The following is a 20,057-nucleotide window of genomic DNA, read 5'->3' as shown; positions in this document are numbered from 1 at the left end:
AGTCCTGACAGCTCTGGGTCTTTAGCTAAGTTAATTCACCTACAAGAGCCTCAGTTTCTTTCTGTCTGGAATCAGGCTGATAGTCACTTCTACCCTGCTTTTGTCACTAAGGATCAGACAAAATACAGTTACAAGTGCTTTAAATACCAAAAAAAGTGTCATGCATATGCTGGTTATTCTTGTGGCTTGTATATTATTCTCTAAATCCCTTATTTAACGGCTTCCAGCCATGATCAGCTCCTTCGAGGCATGGACTGGATTTATTGCATCATTAGCAAAGAAGTTTCCTTTTCTGAGGGAGCCAAAATTACGTTCTGTGTCACGTGACCTTGCCCAGAAGTGCCCACTTTCAAGTACTAATTTTACGTGCTCTTGAGCATTTGGCCGATGAAGTGGAACAGTTTTGAACAAACATCTTTCCATTCAGACAATTGTTTCAAAACACAGACCTATCATTTCTGATCAGAGCAAGACAACGCAGCGTTTTCAACGGGACTTTTTTTTTTCTTTGCCGTTAAAAATGCGGCTCACTCACAACTTGTTCCTGTCTAAGGAAAATGCTTCTCGCCACATTTCCTCATTAGCTTTGCCTAAGACAGACGCCTGTGTCACAGCTGATGGAGCCTTTATGAGCCTTTTAGCCAAATGAGTGATGTTTGCCTCGTTATGTCAGATCTGAGGGCACTCCTGGCATCTCTCTTTATTCCCTGTCTAACACCATCAATCGAGCAGCTGCCGTGCACCCATGATCAGGCTGATTATGAAAATGTGCTCAGGAGCCTGACGACGCCAATTGTCTTTTATCTGAAGAGGCCAGTAGACGCTGCCTAGGGCTTGCAGTTCTGTGAACAGCAGATTTTGTTCCAAGACGGGCAGGTGAGAATCACCCAAGGCCGGAGAAACTAGGTGAGGGCCCTGCAGCTTAATTTTGGTTTATTATGGAAGAAGTTCCTTGGAGGATTGATCTGGTTCCTTTCAGCCATTTCCCTCTTCACCCCGTAGAAGATTCTTTGGTCCTTTCATTTTGATTTCATGTGCTGGACAAGGTCATTATTCTTGGGACCATGGGAAGAAAGCTTGTTAAGCCCAAGGCCCGTTAATAGGCAATCTATTTTTTTTTTCTAAATGCACTTTTTTAAAAGGAAGGGGAACATTTGTTTATAGAACATATCAAATTCTAGCTGGACCTTCACAAAGTTTCCCTGAATGTGTGATGACAGCTTTCCTTTGTTGCTGAAGATAAAAATGATCTGTGAGGTTCTGTGATCCTGGGCCTGCTCCTGGCCAGCCTGACTGCATGCGATGGGCCCTGGGCTTTCTTAGGACTCCCAGCTTACCCCTGTCCCTGACAGCTATGATGTGGAGGCGGCCCACTGCTTTTCCTCCTCTGGCTTCATATTCCCCCAAAGTGCCCATGTGGCATTTTCCCCTTTGCCCCCCACAAAGCCTCCCTTTGTGTCCTTTCTGGCTTGGAAGACCAGAAGCCTGTTTTAGATAATTTAGTTCAGACCCTCGGGTTGCCCTAGCAGTCTTTGCAATAGATCATTCTGCAGACCCTGTAGGGGGGCCCAGGCTGACCACACAGAACGACCTCCCCCGTGTAGTCAGGAAAACTTGGCCAGACTGTAGCTGGAACTTGACATGCTCATTTCTAGTTATTTCTGACCAGCTATGAATTGTCTAAACCAGCGAGTTCCTGCGGTGGTCAAACAGTGGGCGGGGGCAGCCACTTTTAGGTTTGTTTAACACTTTTTCTAAATAGTGTATCAGGATTGCATTTCTGTGTACTGACCAGGGGTCTAGAGCACAGGTGTGAATAAGGGTCTGATGGCAGATGAAATACACACTTCAAGGCCACCGGGGAACTAAAGAGAAAGTTTGGTAAAGAGCATAGGTTTGCAGCCCGGACTCAGGATCAGCTCGCCTAGGGAGCTTGGGAAACATGCCTGTGTCCAGAAACCATCCGGAGCACTTAAGTCCGAACCTCTGTGGGTGGTACCTTGGCATGGGGATGTTATCCCACCTCCCCGGGAGATTTGAGTGTGCAGCCAGCGATGAGAGCCACATGTGTGGTAGAAGAAGTGTGAGTTCTGAGTCAAAGATGGGAGTTCTTAGCCTCGTCTCTGTCCGTCATTGGCACTGTGAACTTGAATAAATCATTTCACCTCTCTGAATCTCAGGGTCTTCATTTGTAGAATGGGAATCAAGTTAATAGCTACTGTTTATCAAGGGCTCCCTATGTAAGCAGCCACATGCCGACTGCATCACAAGTATGATCTTTAATCTTTCCCAGACCCTCAGAACGTTTGACTATGATAGTGATCTTCATTATAAAGGAGGCTCAGAGAGTTTGGCTAATTTGTCCAGGGTCATACAAGTAGTGAGTGTGGAAGCCAGAGTCTAACCCAGGTGACACTGAGTCCAGAGTCGAAGCTCTTAACCATCATTCTAGAAAGTAAGGATGATCACCGTCATGACAGTTTCTTTGCAGGGGTAAGAATTAAATGAGTCTATATGTGTTTCAGTACTCTGTAAACTGTACGTGGATGTGCACATGAAGTGGTTTGTTAGCAGCAGTCATAGTAGGAAGAAGACTAGGCTGCGGATTTCAGTTGATGAGATGTCAGCCTCAGCTGAGGAGCTGCGGACACGCACGCACGAGTGTGAGCCGGATGCGCTCAACGTCCACGGACTCTGTGCCTTGCTTCAAATTGCTGAGCCAGGCAGGCTTAAATAAGGTCTGGAATCAATTCAGAAATGCATCTGGGACACCCTCTTCAGGACCTCCTTTATCAGTGTACAGAGCTAACTGTGTAACATCAGGCACAGAATTGATGTTTAAGAGAGAGGGAGGGAGGGAGGGAGAGAGGCTCGTGATTGTCATATGTGAATTAACTGCTTTGACTTTTTTCAATGGTGCATTGATCACACGCATCTAATTTCACTCCTTTCTCAAAACCACACTAAAACTATAATGAAGGGACTTTTAAAAGGGATAAACCCCAAAGGACTGGGGAAATGGGAGAGGAAATAACAAAATTTGGGAAGTTTGAAAACATTGGACGAATAGTAACTGATTTAGCAGATTGAGGAATCCAAGTCCTAAGCGGGCAGTGGAGAAAGTTGAGAATCGATTCACATCACAGAACCCTCAAAAGCCCTGCAAATGGGAGGGAATAGGGTCTCAAATATACAGGGTTGGTTGAAAGCTGCGTCAGAAGACCTTAAATCCCTAATCCCCCACCCTTCCATTCCGCGACCCCTGCAGAAAATGGGAGGTTTATTCTTGGGGGTGGGGAGGATAAAACAGGCTTAGTGGAGGGCTTCCCTGGTGGCTCAGTGGTTGAGAGTCCGCCTGCCGATGCAGGGGACATGGGTTCGTGCCCCGGTCCGGGAAGATCCCACATGCCGCGGAGCGGCTGGGCCCGTGAGCCATGGCCGCTGAGCCTGTGCATCTGGAGCCTGTGCTCCGCAACAGGAGAGGCCACAGCAGTGAGAGGCCCGCGTACCGCAAAAACAAACAAACAAAAAAAACAAAAAAAACCCCCCAAAAAACCCCCAAAAAAACCAGGCTTAGTGGAGAAGAGCACATATAATCATAAGAATGTAAAAATAAATGTTCAGGTAACTGGACTTTTGCTATAAATGTTGGAAAGATGGAGGGATGGGAAGGACTTCACTGTGTGGTAGGGGAAAGGAAGAAAGGCTAAATGCTCCTCTTCCGTATAGGGGTGTCAAGGAGAAAATACCGGAAACTGGAAAATCGACAAATAGCAATACAATTGTGTTATTTAGAGAAAGGGTGCAAGTGCCCAAAGAATGACCTAAAGAAAAGTTGCAAGCAGTTGCCTCTTGAGAAGGGAGAATGAGACGGGGGTGAAGTGCAGAGTTGGAGACTGCAGTGCATATTAAATCTTTTGGAGGACCTTAACTCTTTGTCTTCACGTACGGACAGAAATTTGATAAAATCCCAAGGATCCGCTGCTCCATTCTGCAAACACAACAGTGGAAAACACCCTGAGATAGAAAATTAACCAAGTAATAACAGAAACTCCTACTAAGCAGGTAACGGCCAGGAAGGGAGGAAGGGAGGAAGGGACAGAGAGAGAGAGAGAGAGAGAGAGAGAGAGAGAGAAAGCCCACCAGCAGAGAAGCAAAGCCTTCCTCAAACGTTAATTCTGAAGGAGACACCATCTAACCCCAAGGAAATGGGCGACAGTGCATCCGAGGAGTGGGAGCCTGGCCCCATCACTTCAGGGCCGCTTTGGTTTGACTGCATAGCCGAGGGGCTAGGGAAGCTGCACAAAGAGCCCTTCATCTAACCAGGTCTCTCCTTTAATTGCTTGCAAATCCAATGGAACCAACCCAAATACAATGGGCACTTGAGAGGTTGTCTCTGAAAAGAGCATGAAGTGGGACGGCCATGTTCCCACCTCCCCTGTCTAGGAATCGGGATTTGCCCTGACTTTCGCATGAGCATGGCTCTTCAGCATTTCAGCTCTCTCAATTTGGCCAAACGGTGATATGCTGAACAGTGGGGCAGATCCTAACCGCCAGTTAGCAGGGTTTCATGAAATCCAAGGGCTCAACGCACAGGCAAATTATACTAACAGGTATTTGTAGACATTTACATCATTGATGGACTCTGTAGTTTAACCGGGAGAACGTTGGAAATATTTGTTACTTTTTTCATTTCCTTCTATATTGCTGCACAATAAAAACCACCATGGCAATGGCTGTATATATTGACTAGCTCCGCAGGGATTGTGATATATCTTGCGACAGTGAACACTCCCTGATAAACTCTCAGCGTTAGTAATGAACGACTCTGTGACAATGCTGTGTCAGCATTTCCTGCATGTCCCCAGGCGGCCACCAAGGGGTTACTGCAGCTGGCCTCTAGAGAAAGGATTAGTTAGCGACATCAGATGGGGCAGATAAGGATGAGGGTGTCTGAGCTGCCATATTTTCTAGGGAGAAGCTCCAATCAGTTTGTTTGAAATGGAGAGAGCCTCGGTGGAGTTTACCAGGGACCTCTGCTGGCAGGGCCTTGCAACATAGAGGAGAACTTTGAAGCTGAAAATATGCTTAATAGCATTTAAAATCTCCAGCCCTGCTGTTTTGGTGTGTCGCCCTAGGAAAGGCCCTAGAAGGGGATGGGGAAGCAGAGGTGGGCAAAGAAGGCAGTGTGGTCATCTCAAGGAGCACAGGAGCTGACCAGGGACTTTCTGTCTGTGCACCAGGTAAAACCCACACAGGAACCCTTGATCTCATGTTGTTCTCTGGTATATTATTAAGTGAATACAATTTTCATGGCCCACCCACTAGTGTAACTAATTAACAGCCATTCTTATTAATTACATTGATCAGGATCATAAAATAATTTCAAATTGCTGGATATGGTCAGCAGGAGTGGAATGGTTTCACTTTAATCCCTTAATGATTTTTTCACGATTAATCAATCAAAATATAGGTAGTTATTTGAGCCACTTTTTTCATCTTGGAACTGCAACTCAGGGCAATTATAGTAGACATAAAGTTGGTGCAAACAGAACTCCATTTCATGCAGTAGCTAATTAAGCAATAAGGCACAATGGGGTGGGGGGTATGATTATCAGGACATAATCACCCCCCTGAGGAGTCACAAAGCGAAAGGTGCAGTTGAGTACCTCTGCTGCCACAGGTCTGTGATTACCTCCGGATAACCATACACCCCTCCGGTGCCTTGTTGCTAATTGGAAACACTTTCCGTTTTATGCAGAAATAAATTAAGGAAAAACGACTTTGATCATAGGAAATGGTTCACTACAGTATGAAGGTTTCATCTATTAATAGTGACAACGCTAATACGTGCTTTAGAAGGTGAAATAATCCATTGTACTGTTCTCACATCATCTGTGGCTACTGGGGGCTACTTTCAGTTTATTGTTTACACCTTGGAGAGTGCATACATTTAGTGGTTTGGGTGTGTGAAATGTAATCTTCAGATGCTCAGATGTCTAATAATTAATTTTTCATCCAATTGGAAAGTTCTTGCATTGAGGGTACTAAACTTTTTTGGAACGAAATCAGAAAAGAATAGTAGGGTAACTTATAAAGTCTAGAAAGAGAAAAAAAATGCATCTGCTAGACTTCAGCCATGATCTCTCAGGTTGCTTCCATCTCTGAAACTTTTGCTGCACTGTACAGCCAGCTCCGGAGGTGACAATGGCAACACATGGCCCTTTAAGCAGGGGAGAATATTCTGGCTCTTTCTAGGACATGCTTCCTTTCCTGTTCTTCCAGAGGAAAAAGGAATGAAAAAAAAAATCAAACCCACACAAACCAAAACAAAGCAAAATGACCAATATCCTTCCCATGCCAGTGCCAACTGGTAGCGTAGAAGGTCCTGCTCCCTTGGCATTAGTTTCCCCAACCACCAGGCCTAGTTATTTCTTCCTTTAGGAACCATAGCGGGGTTAGAGCAGGGGTCACACAAAAGAAAAGCAAAACAAACAAACAAAACCCCTACTACTCTTACCAGCAGCTTCTAAACAACAAAGAAGAGAGGCTAACAGCTAAAGGGGTGCCTGGCGGTGCAGTGTTTGCATTTCATGTCCAGGAGAATTTCATTCTTGTTGACTGTAAAGATATAAACTTCGTAGTAACCTTTTTATAAACCTTGTAATAAACTTTATTTTGACCAACTAAACTTCCCTTTTTATTATTAAAAAATCACTGTATTTGAGTTGTACCTAAAATGATCAGATTTATTTCATTTCATATCCCTCCTCCCTCTTCACTAAAATCATTAGGGCTTTCTTAAAAGTGTGTGTTTTCATTTTAACTCTAGGAAAATAACGCAGAACTTACTTAGTTGTTGCTTCTCAAAGATGTTCATCCAAATCGGCCCGGGCTTGTTTCAAAATGAGGATGCTGCCTGGTTTAGCATCTGTGGGCGTCCTGAGGGAAATGTAGCCATGTACTTACTGTGACCCTGTCAGATGAAGATACATTTGTCATATGCAGGATACATTACTGACTTTATGACATGCGACATGCAGAAATGGCCAGTTGAGTGCATCTCTTCTGTAAAAGCCTCCTTCAGATTGCTTATGTTCTGTTTTTAGTGTAACTTTGTTAACAGTGTAATGCATTGAAAAATATGTAGGTAAAACAGTTGGACACTAGACCCAGGGTTTTCCCTTTAAGTGTCGGTTAGTGCTGTTTTGAAAAGAACAGTCTCACTTTAACCTTGCTAACATTTAATTCAGGCCGTACAGCTTGATGAAGTCAAACCATTTGGCTCCATGTGGCTCTGCTTGGCATGGGGTTCTCTACCACGTAGAAGTACTCTTTGGCCAGGGTTAAGAATGAGCAAGACGTTATTGAAAAACCAAAATAGGCACAAGAAGAAGATCGGTGATCAGTATGATCTTGAAACATTGGCTTCATACTGAGTCCCCTGGTCTCCAGGCTTATCTCAGGCTCACAGGGGTCCTCAGACTTACATATGCATTACAAAAAGGAAATGTCAGTTATTAACTTAAGTAGCATAGGTGCGAATTGTAAGAGGGCTTTTAAAGTGCCAAAAGTTGAAAAAGGAAATTAAATGTAGTTATTTATGATAGAGCTTTAGAAATACTTCGATTTGTTCTTGGGAGACCTGGCATTTTCAATTTTAAATTGTGTGCGTTCTTCAAAGTGGCCTGATTCATGTAAAAATAATAGTAAAGGCAGCTTCCCCTATAGTCATCTAAGTGTGCAAGTGTGCGTTGGGCCATGGGTTTTTCTCCCCCGAAGCAATCAACCGTCAGAACTTCAGCCTTCTCTAAAATGAGAAACATCGTTGTATCTGATGAGTTGAAATGACGCCAGACGAAACTTAGCCGAATGAAGGTCATTTACGAAGCTCTATCCGTTGGAATTAGTTAAGTTTTTGGTTTTAATTCTTGCTACACATCAACCTTTGGTGGAGATTATCTAGAGGAATCTTTGCACCTGTAATCATCTCAGGTGTTTTGATCTTTCTAGGCTAACTAAGCAGACCTGAGAAAAAGTCTTGTGCGGAATTGAGAAGCACAATAGGTCTTTAGGTAGATAGCCCACCTGGTATCAATGAAGTGCCATTTAGCAATTGCTCATTGGCCCAAACAAGTGGAGGCGGGGTGGGGGGGGGTGGGGGGTGGGACGGGGGAGGGGGAGGGGGGAGGGTGGCTTGATGAGCCAGATGGAAAGGGCTACTTTAAGAAGGGATCAGAAAAGGCACTGCTCTTCCACTGGCCTAAATCCACTAATCTGATGTTATTATTAGCGATAAGGGGCAGTGGCCAGAAGAAAATCTCATTCTCTGCAAATGTCATTTAAATAGGACTCTGATATTTTCCGGTCAGGTCGACAGGCTTTAGTCAAATAGTGAGCACTTTATTTGTAAATGCGGGAGGGAAAGAAAAGCTTCAGTTCAGCAGTTCTTAGGATGTCAGCTTACCAGTATTGATTAATCGTTCAGAAGTGGCAGCTGCTTCTTTATTAAATGTGCAGCTCGCCATACAAAAGATATCAGGTGTAGGAAATGTTTGTTGACAATTCACCTTTTCCCCCGATGTGGTGGAACAGACCCTTACGTGTTCCTCAGCGACCATTCCTGGGAATTCACCTCCTTCCCTCTCCACAAGTCCGCCACCCGCAAACTCCCTTGCTCACCCGCAAGAGTTACTAGGGTGAACCTCCCCCAAACAGCTTGTGACTGCACAATTAAAAAAAAAATCTTTGGCAATATTTTATCCCTTTTTTTGGCCATTGTTATGCTCCGTGGGAAGATCTTGCTACTTAAGTACTAATTATAATTATAGATGTAGCGCGTATATTGTTAAGGAATCATGTTCTCAGAACTGTGAGTCTGCTCCTGGCTTGGGGAATGAGGCATCTTAAAGAAGCTGAAAGAACTCTTTGAAACCACTAGGGGTACTATTTAGCAAGCTATCTGCTTCACGTTTTGAAATTGTACCCCAGTAAGGCCAAAGCCTTTCTGAAGTTTCCTAACACAGTCAGAGGAGAGTTTATGCTTTAGCAGAATCTGGCATATATGTAACTCTTCAGTGGGTTTAACCCTTGAAGAAACACAAATCCAATAAAAAAAGCTTTCTAACCCTTTCCCATCCTTCAAGATCAATTTTCCATTCGTCTTCCTTTAGGATTTCCGAGCTCTTTTAAACTCCTTTGGCATTTAACTTCCGTGGCCCTCACTTGGCACTCAGTGTAAATGACATGTGCATGTACTATGTCCCCATTATTGATTTACAAAATATGGCCAATGTATTGATTATTCATTCCTCATTCAATAAATTTATATCTAGTGGTTACTGTGTGCTACATGTTCTCATTACTTGCAGTAAATGGCAAGACAAAGCAAAAGATGATGCCTGCCATGGATGAAAAAGCATTGGCTAATGTGATAGGGAGGGATTGGGTGAAAGGGTGGAGTGCAGGCACTACCTTTGATAGGGTGCTCAGGAAAGGTCTTTCAGAGGAGGGGATATTTGAGCAGAGACCTGAAGGAAGAGCCAGGAGAAGAGTATCACATGCTAATTGTATAGCAAAGGCAAAGGCTCTAAAGTGTGAATGAGCTTGGCAATTTTGAGGAAGAGAAAGGAGGCCAGTATTGACATGAAGAGAGTAATTAAGTTGGAACATGGCGTGAGACCGAAGTTCGAAAGGAAAGAAGTAGGCAGGGACAGATAGCTTTCATCCTGAGCGCCATGGGAAGCTATTGGAGAATTTAAGTCAGGCAGTGACAAGATTTGATTTATGTTTTATTAATAAAAATTTGCTCCGGCTTGAGTATGGAGAATGGATTGGAGGGGGTGATGGTGGAAGCAGGGAGGTTATTATGGTAGTTGTCCAGGTGAGAGTTGATTCTGGCTTGGACCAGAGTCATGGAATTACAAATGGAGGGAAAAGGAATACAGTTGGGGGAGAGAAACAGATGAAACTTGCTCATGGGGTTGAGTGAACATGAGGAATCAAGGATGACTTGAGTGTGGCCGTTGAAGCCATATGGTGAGTAGAGGTGGAAGGAGGTAGGCAGTGTAGAGTCACAGCTAGGAGCTCCAGCTTTTGAATGGAGTGGTATTGTTTTTGATCCTTGGGCAAGTTACTTCGCTTCTCTATGCCTCACTTTCCTCATCTGTAAAAGGTGGATAATGGTAGCTATTCCATAGATTTTAAAAATGGCATCTGTAAGAACTAATGCTGGTAAAATGCTTCGCACAGTGCATCATTAATAAATGCTCAGAGGACAGTTAACAGCCAAGTGTTAGGAGACAGACAACTTTGGATCTTTGTGTGAGTTTCGTTAACTAACTGATGGGGAACCTCCCCCCACCCATGTGAAATTTCTGTTTTGACATATTTAAAAGTCGAGTCGGTAATTGCAGTTAGCCGAGGGCAAATGTCAGAAGCATAACTGGCTGTCTTGGAATATTTTCCCCACAAACCATGAGAAATAACAACAGAAGAAAAGTAAATTGTACACTAAACCAGACGCTCAGCATCATTTGAAGACAAACAATGCCAAAGGTGTGAAATAACTGTGAGTAAAAAGGTAAAAGTTGCCAAATCACAGTGCATGATCTCATGCTTCTGCCCCACCCCTGCTCTGATACAAGGCTTTTCAGTGATCAAAGGGAGACTGAGAAAAACGTCAAAAAGAGCTGACGAATGCAGAATTCCCTAAGTTCGGGTATGTTGAGACTTTTTTTTTTTTCCCTGTAGCCTTGATATAACAGACTGGCTAGATACAAAATCTAGCGACTTTATTTCATTGAATTTTGTGTTTTTTTAATGCTGCTCCACTGTTGCCTTGGTTTTGTAAACTCTGATGGTGGTCTCATTCTCTTGCCTTTGTAAGTTATTTGATGGTTTTTGTCTAGAGGCCTTGAGAATTTGTCTTTATTTTTCAAATCTAATAATTTTACTGCCATATATCTTTAAGCTGATCATTATGGATAATTTTCCCAGGTATGCAGTGAGCCCAGTCAGTGAAATTATTTTAGGTCTCTTTCTATTGTAGGAACATTTTCTTGCATTACAATTTTAAACGTTATCTGTTCCAGCATTTTGTTTTTCTTTTCGAAGGACTCTAGTAATATGAATATTATTTATTCTTTGCCTTCCTTCCATTTTCACTACTTTCTCTCTAACCCTTTTACTTTTTTTTCTGTGTCTTTGTAATTCTCTTGGTTGTTTTCCTACCTTTCTTCAATATCTCTTATTAACTTTTTATTTGAATTTATTCTCCTCTCTGCACGTTTATTTTTCAGATAATTTTGTCTTTTCCATTTCTTTCCTGTATTTCATCAACTTACTTTTCATTCTTTTCTCTTTTTCTTGTACATTTAAAATTTTAGTTTCTGAATTTCTGACTCATGGTGGTTTTTCATATCTTCAGATGCCTTTCGGAGAATATTCTTTTAGAGTATATTTAATTCTTTTACAGTGTTGGCTTACAGTTTTCTTGTGCTTTATAACTGTTTCTTGGAAGGGGAATTTCCTCAATTGATAAGTACAAAATTTCACTTCCTGTGTAATGACACATTCACAAAAATTCACCATGTTTTGGTCACAAAGCAAACATCCATCATTTTCATAAAGTAGAAATGGTACAAACAACACTCTCCAATCACAGTATAATAAAACTAGAAATCACTAACAAAATAAAAAGTAGAATGCCACTTTTATCCAGATATTTTAAAAGCTCCAATTAAACAACTCTGCATGGAAGAGGAAATACAATCTGAGATTATAGATTAAAAAATGGAAGTCAAAAACTACACATAAAAACCTATCTTGGAAATAAAAAAACTACACATAAAAACCTATCTATGGGACTTGCCCGATGGCTCAGTGGTTGGGAATCTGCCTGCCAATACACGGGACATGGGTTTGAGCCCTGGTCTGGGAAGATCCCACATGCCGTGGAGCATCTAAGCCCGAGCACTACAACTGCTGAGCCCCCATGCCACAACTACTGAAGCCCGTGCACCTAGAGCCCATGCTCCACAACAAGAGAAGCCACCACAATGAGAAGCCCCTGCACTGCAACGAAGAGTAGCCCCCGGTCGCTGCAACTAGAGAAAGCCCGTGTGCAGCAACAAAGACCCAATGCAGCCAAAAATAAATAAATAAATAGATAGATAGATAAATAAATAAATTTACAAAATCTATCTATGGGATGCATTTAAAACAGTGATCAGAGGAAAATTAATTGAAGTGAACACTTTTACCAATAAAAATGAAAGAATGGAAATAAATGAGAAAATACCCAGATCAAAAAACTAGAAAAAGAACAAAGTAAATCAAAAGAAAGCACAAGGGGGCTTCCCTGGTGGCGCAGTGGTTGAGAATCTGCCTGCTAGTGCAGGGGACACGGGTTCGAGCCCTGGTCTGGGAGGATCCCACATGCCGCGGAGCAACTGGGCCCGTGAGCCACATCTACTGAGCCTGCGCGTCTGGAGCCTGTGCTCCGCAACAAGAGAGGCTGAGATAGTGGGAGCCCCGCGCACCACGATGAAGAGTTGCTTCCACTTGCCACAACTAGAGAAAGCCCTCGTGCAGAAACAAAGACCCAACACAGCAAAAATAAATTAATTAATAAACTCCTACCCCCAACATCTTCTTAAAAAAAAAATTGCTAATTTAAAAAAAAAAAAAAGAAAGCACAAGGAAGGAAGTAATAAAGGTTAAAATGGAATATAATGAGATACAGAACAGAAAAAAAGAGATCTAATCAATAAATCAAAATCCTGTATTTTAAAAAAACTATGCAAATAGAGAAACCACTAGCGAACTTATTAAAGGAGAAGCAAAACTATGAAATGAAAGATGAGAAGGAAGAAATATCCATTTGAAAAATCACAAGAGAATACTTTTCTGACATCTATGCAAACTTTATTTTATTTTTTAATTAAAAACATTTTTGGCTGCACTGTGGGGCATGCAGGATCTTAGTTCCGTGACCTGGGAACGAACCTGCACCCCTTGCAGTGGAAGCACAGAGTCTTAACCACTGGTCTGCCAGGTAAGTCCCTATGCAAACTCTAAAACTTAGATAAAATTGATAATTTCCTAGAAAAGTATGGATTGCCAAAATTTAGATTGTTTTATTTAGAAAGCTTAAATAGATCAATATACATAAAAGGGATAGAGAACGTTATTAATGAACTACCTCACAAAAAAGCACCAGGCTCAGACAGTTTTGTAGTTTTGAAACTGTGTATATTAGGGTTGATCAAACATGTGAATGTATTGTAGATAATGAGTGTAGTTTTGTCACTGTTGGAAAAGGGAGTTACAAAGAAACAAAGAGAGAAAGCTAGAATGAAGCTTGCAGTTGGAGGTATCAATATGAACTCATATATTTTAGATAGATAGATCGATAGATGGATAGATAAATGGATATATGTGTGCATACATATCATATTTTCTAGCTTGATCTGCTGTGAGAGCGTAAAAGTAAATGACATGCTCATAGCAGTGAGCATACCTAGCACTCAGATCTTGGTCTCTAAATACCATACTCTAATAAGTGGAACCAGGAACACTTGGAAAAGTGATTGATTTCAGCTGGGGCAAGAAAAGTATAAAATGAGTCTGGAATATCTTATGGAGCTAGAAGTAAGGAAGTCTAAAAAATGATCAAAGCATGTCAAAAGGTCACAGGAGCCAACATGAAAGAGCACAAAATGATCAAATCCCAGACAATATAAACAATAAAATAAACAATGATAGTAACGGGGTATAACTCATAGAACAAAATAAATATCCATGAGTTCATACTGCTATGAATTGAGTGAATGAATGATGAATGAAATAACAAAGTCATGATTTGAGAAAGACCGTGGTATAATAGTGGTAGGCATTATTCACCAATGGATTCTAAAATCTTTGGATGAATGTTTGAGGAGAAACAAGATGTTAGAGTAATCTCAAAGTATCTCCTCCAAATTTTGATCAGTTACAAAGGAAAAAAAAATAGTAACTTTAGCAACCTAGCAGACATCTCCTTAACTAAGTGATGGAGGTTCACATCACCAGTAATATGATGTATTGACATCACGACTCCCTGTGGTGATGCACTGAGAAAAGTTAGGATAACTTCAGCATCACGGCTGTGGTATTCTTGCCCAGATGCATAACCTCCATATAATCATGATAAAATACCTGACAAAACCAAACTGAGAGACCTTTTGCAAAATAATTGACCAGTATTCATCAAAAGTGCCAAAGTCATGAAAGACAAGGAAAGATGTAGAATTGTCGCAGATTGGAAGAGGCCAAATAGACACAACTAAATGCAACTCGGAATCCTGAATGGGATCCTGTAACAGAAAAACGGACACTAGGGGAAAACCTGATGAAATCTAGTTAATTGTGTTTTAATAATGTTGATTCCTTGTTCTTTTGATAATTGTAGTACAGCTATGTAAGTTGTTAACGTTATGAAAAGCTGGGCAGAGATGTACATGAATTCTCTGTACTATGTCTGCAACTTTTCTATAAAGTCTAACGTTCTTTCAAAATAATAAAGAAATTAAGTCAGCTTCGCAGATAGGTTTATTACACTTTCTAAAGCCAGCCCACTTTCTAGCAGCCTTCATATTTTACACTGTGTTCCCAAGCCTTGTAAATGCCATAGCATATTGTTATGAACAGAATGTTTATATCCCCCTAAAATGTGTATGTTGAAACCCTACCTCCCAGTGTGATGGTATTTAGAGGTGAAGCCTTTGGGAGGTGATTAGGATTAGATGAGGTCATGGGAGTGGAGCCTCATGAATGGGATTAGCGCCCTTATAAGGGTCATGAGAGAGCTTGCCCCCCTCTCTGCTCTCCTCCATGTGAGGACACAATAAGCAGGCGGCCGTCTGCAGGCCCGAAGAGGGCCCTCACCAGAACTTGACCATGCTGGTATCCTGATCATGGACTTCCAGCCTCCAGAACTGTGGGAAATAAATGTCTGTTGTTTAAGACCCCAGTCAATGGTATTTTTGGCATAGTGGCCCAAGCTGACGAAGACACATATGAAGGGTCTACAGCAGATTTTTCAGTTTCTGTACCATACAAAGATTACCCATTTTCAATCACTTAATGCTAAAACTAGATTGGATATAACTGAATCTTTGCTGATTCAGGTGACACTTCCAGATTTTGCAGTACCTCCAAGGTCATGATTATGAACATCCAATTATCATCGTACAGCAGAAGAGATGCACACAGCGGTGCCAATTAACAGAGATTTCTGGTTGACACAATGCCACATAAATGAGATTTTTCCTGATTTAGGCCCGTGTTAATGAGAGTGAAATAAATAACTTGCTCTCTTTTTTTCAAAGTGTTCATTCTGAGGGCACTTGACCTCATTTCTGGGCATGACACACCTCTGTTGCTCTAAGGGCACGATAAGAATTTGGCTTCATGTGCCAAGCACCTTTTTAGGGTTACAAGCATCAAGATGGAGAGAAGAACACTGAGGTCTTATGATGAGCTGAGTATTCCAAGAGGAGAGAACAGAATCTCAGGTAGAGTAACTGGCCCCTGTGCTCACTCAGCTAGTATATAGTTAGTGAATAGATCTTTCACCCAAACGTTCCAGATTCCAAAACCCAGGTTCTTTGCACTATCCCAGGTTGTCTCTAGAATGGGGTACAAGATCATTTGAGGACTTGGCCCATCCAGACTACAGGGCAACAGCAAAGCAGCACACACCACTCTCTCCAAATTCTTGAGGAGTGCCCTGTACGTCACGGATATATGACCTACTGCAAATCGTTTCTTTCATCATCTGAAGATTCGTATCAATGAGTTTATGACTTGGAAACTTTATTTTGTGTTTCATTATAAGGGAACAAGTCTCTTTGAAATGGTTCTAAAAATCTGTGTGGTTTCTTTTCTCTTTGATAAGTTCTATACTGGTAGTGTGCCCGTAGGCCTTTGCTGTCTGATCAGACCTAGGAGAGGGGACAATATGATCTATGAGACCAGGGTCCTCCGTCAGCACGGACGTCTCTCTCCATCTGGTATTTGATTAGAAAGGTTAACAACAGAGCCATGGTCGGTTATTGGATTATACAGTCTGGCAAGGCTTACTCTGGAATTCTCAGCCCTGGTTTGGGCATGCCCCAGTGCATCAGTGGATTTGCCCACATGGTGTGATAAACTTATCCAAAGGTTCTCAAAGCAAAGTTAATTTTAATGAGTTTTTAAAGAAAGAAACACAAACCATGAAGTACCTCTCTAAAGGAATGGGGAGGGTGTCATGAAATCTGAGAAACAGAGAATTGTATCTTCAGAATCTCTGGGAAATTCTGGCTGCCTGGTGACTCTGGGGAAGTTGCCTGACTCTGGAAGAGGCAAAGCTTTCATTTATTTGTTTGTTTTTGGTAGAGGAGTTGGTGAAATACTTTAAACTGTTCTGCACTCATCTCCAAAGTCTGCATTTTACATCTTGTCCGGAAATTCAGTCTTAGTTCATAACGGCATATATGTGTAAAGGTGCTTTTAACAACAGGAATGTTCAGTGCAGTGTAGAAGGTCTTTGAGCCAAATCCTGCCTTCAGTGTGCACTTAAGTTTCCATTAAAGGAGAGCGGCAACTGAGCTTGCAGAGCTGAGGGTAAAATTTGAATTCTGCTGTAGGAAATCAGAGTATTAGGAGCTGGGATATTGACTTTCACTTTTCCCCATGCTGACATTGACTTTCCTCTGGAGCATCACAAACTAGTGAGATCTAGTTCAGTTGCATGATTTTTTAATTTTTTCTCCACTAACCTAAATCCAGAGATACAAATCCAGAGCTTAGGGGGGTCTCATGTAGATTTGTAATATTCCTGAGGGTCTGTGGGATCTTAATCACTTTCATATTTTATTTATAAAGCAAATGTTCCATGACATTGAAACATTAAATGGATTATACTCAGCCATGTGCAATGTATAATTTTCTAAAATCTCTGATTAATTTAATATGGGTGATTTTCATTCTTTGATATGTGACCTTGCTATAATTTATAACAAGCTATAAATATTTGAAATACCGTGGAAATGTGATTTGGGGAATAGTATTAACACCTGCCTTATATGCTAGTTGGGTTATATTAAAGCTCTGAAGGTACATGGGTATGTTTCTGGGATACTCTTTTGATCTGTGTTCCATCTGAGTCTGTGTATGTAATGATTGGCTGGATTATAAGGGGTTCTCACTATTTTCTTAGCTTTTCATCCAAAACCAAGTCGAAATCTTGGGAACTTGATGGCAGCATTCCTTCTTTTCTGCACTTTGTGGTTCTTGCCGAAGCAGCACTGCCAGAGGACTTCCCTTGGTGACTCTTCCCTTCCTCCCCACACATTCCCAACTCAGCCGCTGAGTAATCTGGACTTCGCTGAATCTTGCATCCCTTATCTGTAAACTAGGATGGATTGTTTAAAGAATAAGGGATTGCACACATAGATAGAGCGAGAGCCTGGTCCATAGGATGGGTGCATTATTATCATCACTGCTGTTCATTTCCTAATTGGAAATGACTCGGTATTGAGTCACGGGTGGTGCAGATGGTCTGTGTGTTGATGACTTGGTGACTTGTGTTAATGGCCAATCCAATAAGAGAATCTAGGATGCCTGAGTCCTAGTTCAGGATTTATTCTACTTGATCATGATGCTCTCTGCCTTCTCAGTATTCCATGGCAGATGATGGCTCTGTTTTTATGTATTTCCTCTCCAAACAATAAAAACCAAAACAGAAACAACAGTCCTTGGCAATAATTAACATTTAATGAGGGCTGTGCAAATTGTGCTTCTCTTTTCTGCTTTTCCGCTTTTATTTTGAGGGAGCCATAAAAGATATGGAGTTGCTTCTTTTATAGTCTGCAAGATTAGTGATTTATGCAGTCAGCTGGGAGTTGATTCCCCCAAGTGAATTTCTGCTTTTCCAACTGGGTTTCTGGTGGATAACATGCCTGGAGAGGCTTGGGTGTTGATGTGGCCGACACACCGGGTGCTGCTACAACCTGGCATTTGGAAAATGACATCAGGTTATCTCCACAGAGAGTTACACTGGCCTCAACTGGTCATATCAGCCTTTGCAAAGTCCTCTGTGTTAAGAGTTAGAATAAAATATATTTTTCATATATTTTAGTCTCCATATAAACAATACATTCCCCTTAAAAGATGATTCAGGGAGCTTGTTAAATGGGAAATAAAGCTAAGGAACTAAAAACACTTTAAATAAACGGTAGTAGTGAACCCTAAAAGCAGTGACTTATTAAAATAATGTTTTGTAATTCTTATTACTCAGCCCAGTGTTTTTCAAATATTTTTCTGTCTTCTTAGTGTTCCCAGTGGGAAACAGGAAACAGGCCCGTTTAGGAACTTTATAATGTGACTTTGATTAGACAGAGACCGAAGCTTGGACATTCAAGGTCAAGTGTGCTGGCAGGTAGGGAAGACTCTGGCATGGTGCATTCTTGAGATGCAGCTTTCTAATTCATTCAGATTGACAGCAGCTGATGCTCTAAGGGTGTTGTGATTGTGAGAACGTTATCCTTTGGAAGGTGGCACTTCCAGGAAGGTGTGTGAATTTTGGAAGGTGCTCTCTTGGGAGAACCTGGCTCGTTGCCTGCCGCTTCTGGATGGTTCTCAATGTCTTGCTGTCTTGTCTGCAATTTGTTGAAATAAAAGAAAAAATCAGGTACTGTGGTGTAGTGGTTAGCATAATACGTCTGTGAAAAGAAGAACTATATTTGTATATACATAGGCAGTTTTAGATGGCTGCTATAACATCACACCGTTAGTGGCTTAAAACAATATACATTTATTATCTTACGGTTCTGGAGGGCAGAAGTCTGAAATGGTTCAGCAGGGCCACGTTCCTTCTGAGGCTCTAGGGGAGAATCCCTTTTCTTGCCTTTCTTTTCCAGTTCCTTGAGGCTGCCTGCGTTTTCTGGCTCTTGGCCCTGCATCCCTCTGATTTCTGCTTCCCTTCTCCTCACTCCTTTCTCCTTCCTGACTCTGCCTCCTCTGCCTCCCTCTTAGGAGGACCCCTGTGATGACATTGGGCCACCAAGATAATCCAGGACCATTTCCCCACATCAAGATCCATAACTTAATCACCTCTGCAAAGTCCTTTTGCCACTTAAGGCAACGTAATGACAGTGTCCAGGGATTAGGGTGTAGACATCTTTGGGGGGACATTTTTTCCAGCCTGCCACACATACGATTAACCTTCTTGTGCCCCATTTTCTTCTTTTGTAAAGGACTGGCTCAAACGCCCATCCATCTTCCCATTCCCTTGAGGTTTAGTGAAAGATTTTTTCCCAAAAGTGCTATAAGCACATTGGCGGATCGTTTCTATGTGAATATATTTAAATGGCACAAAGTGCCTGATTAACAGTACAGGAAAATAAATCCCAGAACCATTTAAATATCTTAACAATGATATGCCAGTTGACATCTGAAACATGGGTAATCCAGAAGTTTCTTGTTTCACCTTGTTTTCTTACCTGACCTTTCATTTGTTATTTGATACCTCCCACCACTGTCTCCCACCTGCAACGTGATACTGCAGTTTTTTCCTGTTTGTAGTCTCTTCCCCTTTAATCCAGTTGACATGGGATTCCCAGCTCAGCTCAAAGCACTGCTGGCACAGATCACTTCTTCCCTAAGCCATCTGAACTCTTCAGCCTGCATCCCGTACCTTCCATGATGCACTCCCCACCCTGAAAAAACCCCTACTTACCCAAACTTGTCTTTCTCTGCTGCCCTAAATTCGCTGTTTATTCAGATAGGCTCGGGCACTCGGCATCCCCTGAGTGGTCTGGGTTCCGTCCTGGCCCCGGCTCTCACATCGTCTCCATCCCCCAGGCCTCCTCCAGCATCCTCCCCATCTCCTATTCCTCTGTGAAGCCTTGCTTGCCCACTCCAGCCTTCAAGGATTTCCCCTTCCCTGAGCCCCCTGGGAGTTATCTATACCACTCATTTGGCAGTTGTGAGGGGGTGTCTAATTTGGTTAATCATCTTTACGTGTCAAT

General features: G+C 42.0%; 1 protein-coding gene across 1 annotated transcript in view; it reads left to right on the top strand.

Moving 5' to 3' along the window:
* The window catches only part of AFF2 (ALF transcription elongation factor 2), a 504,061-nt gene that overhangs the window by 99,605 nt on the left and 384,399 nt on the right, over nt 1-20,057 (top strand). The gene's annotated exons all lie outside the window — the stretch shown is intronic.

The sequence above is a fragment of the Mesoplodon densirostris genome, chromosome X (genome assembly GCF_025265405.1).
Source record: "Mesoplodon densirostris isolate mMesDen1 chromosome X, mMesDen1 primary haplotype, whole genome shotgun sequence".
NCBI classification, from domain to species: Eukaryota; Metazoa; Chordata; class Mammalia; order Artiodactyla; family Ziphiidae; genus Mesoplodon; species Mesoplodon densirostris.
Note: the sequence above shows the minus strand (reverse complement) of the source record. Positions and strands in the feature narration are given on the sequence as shown.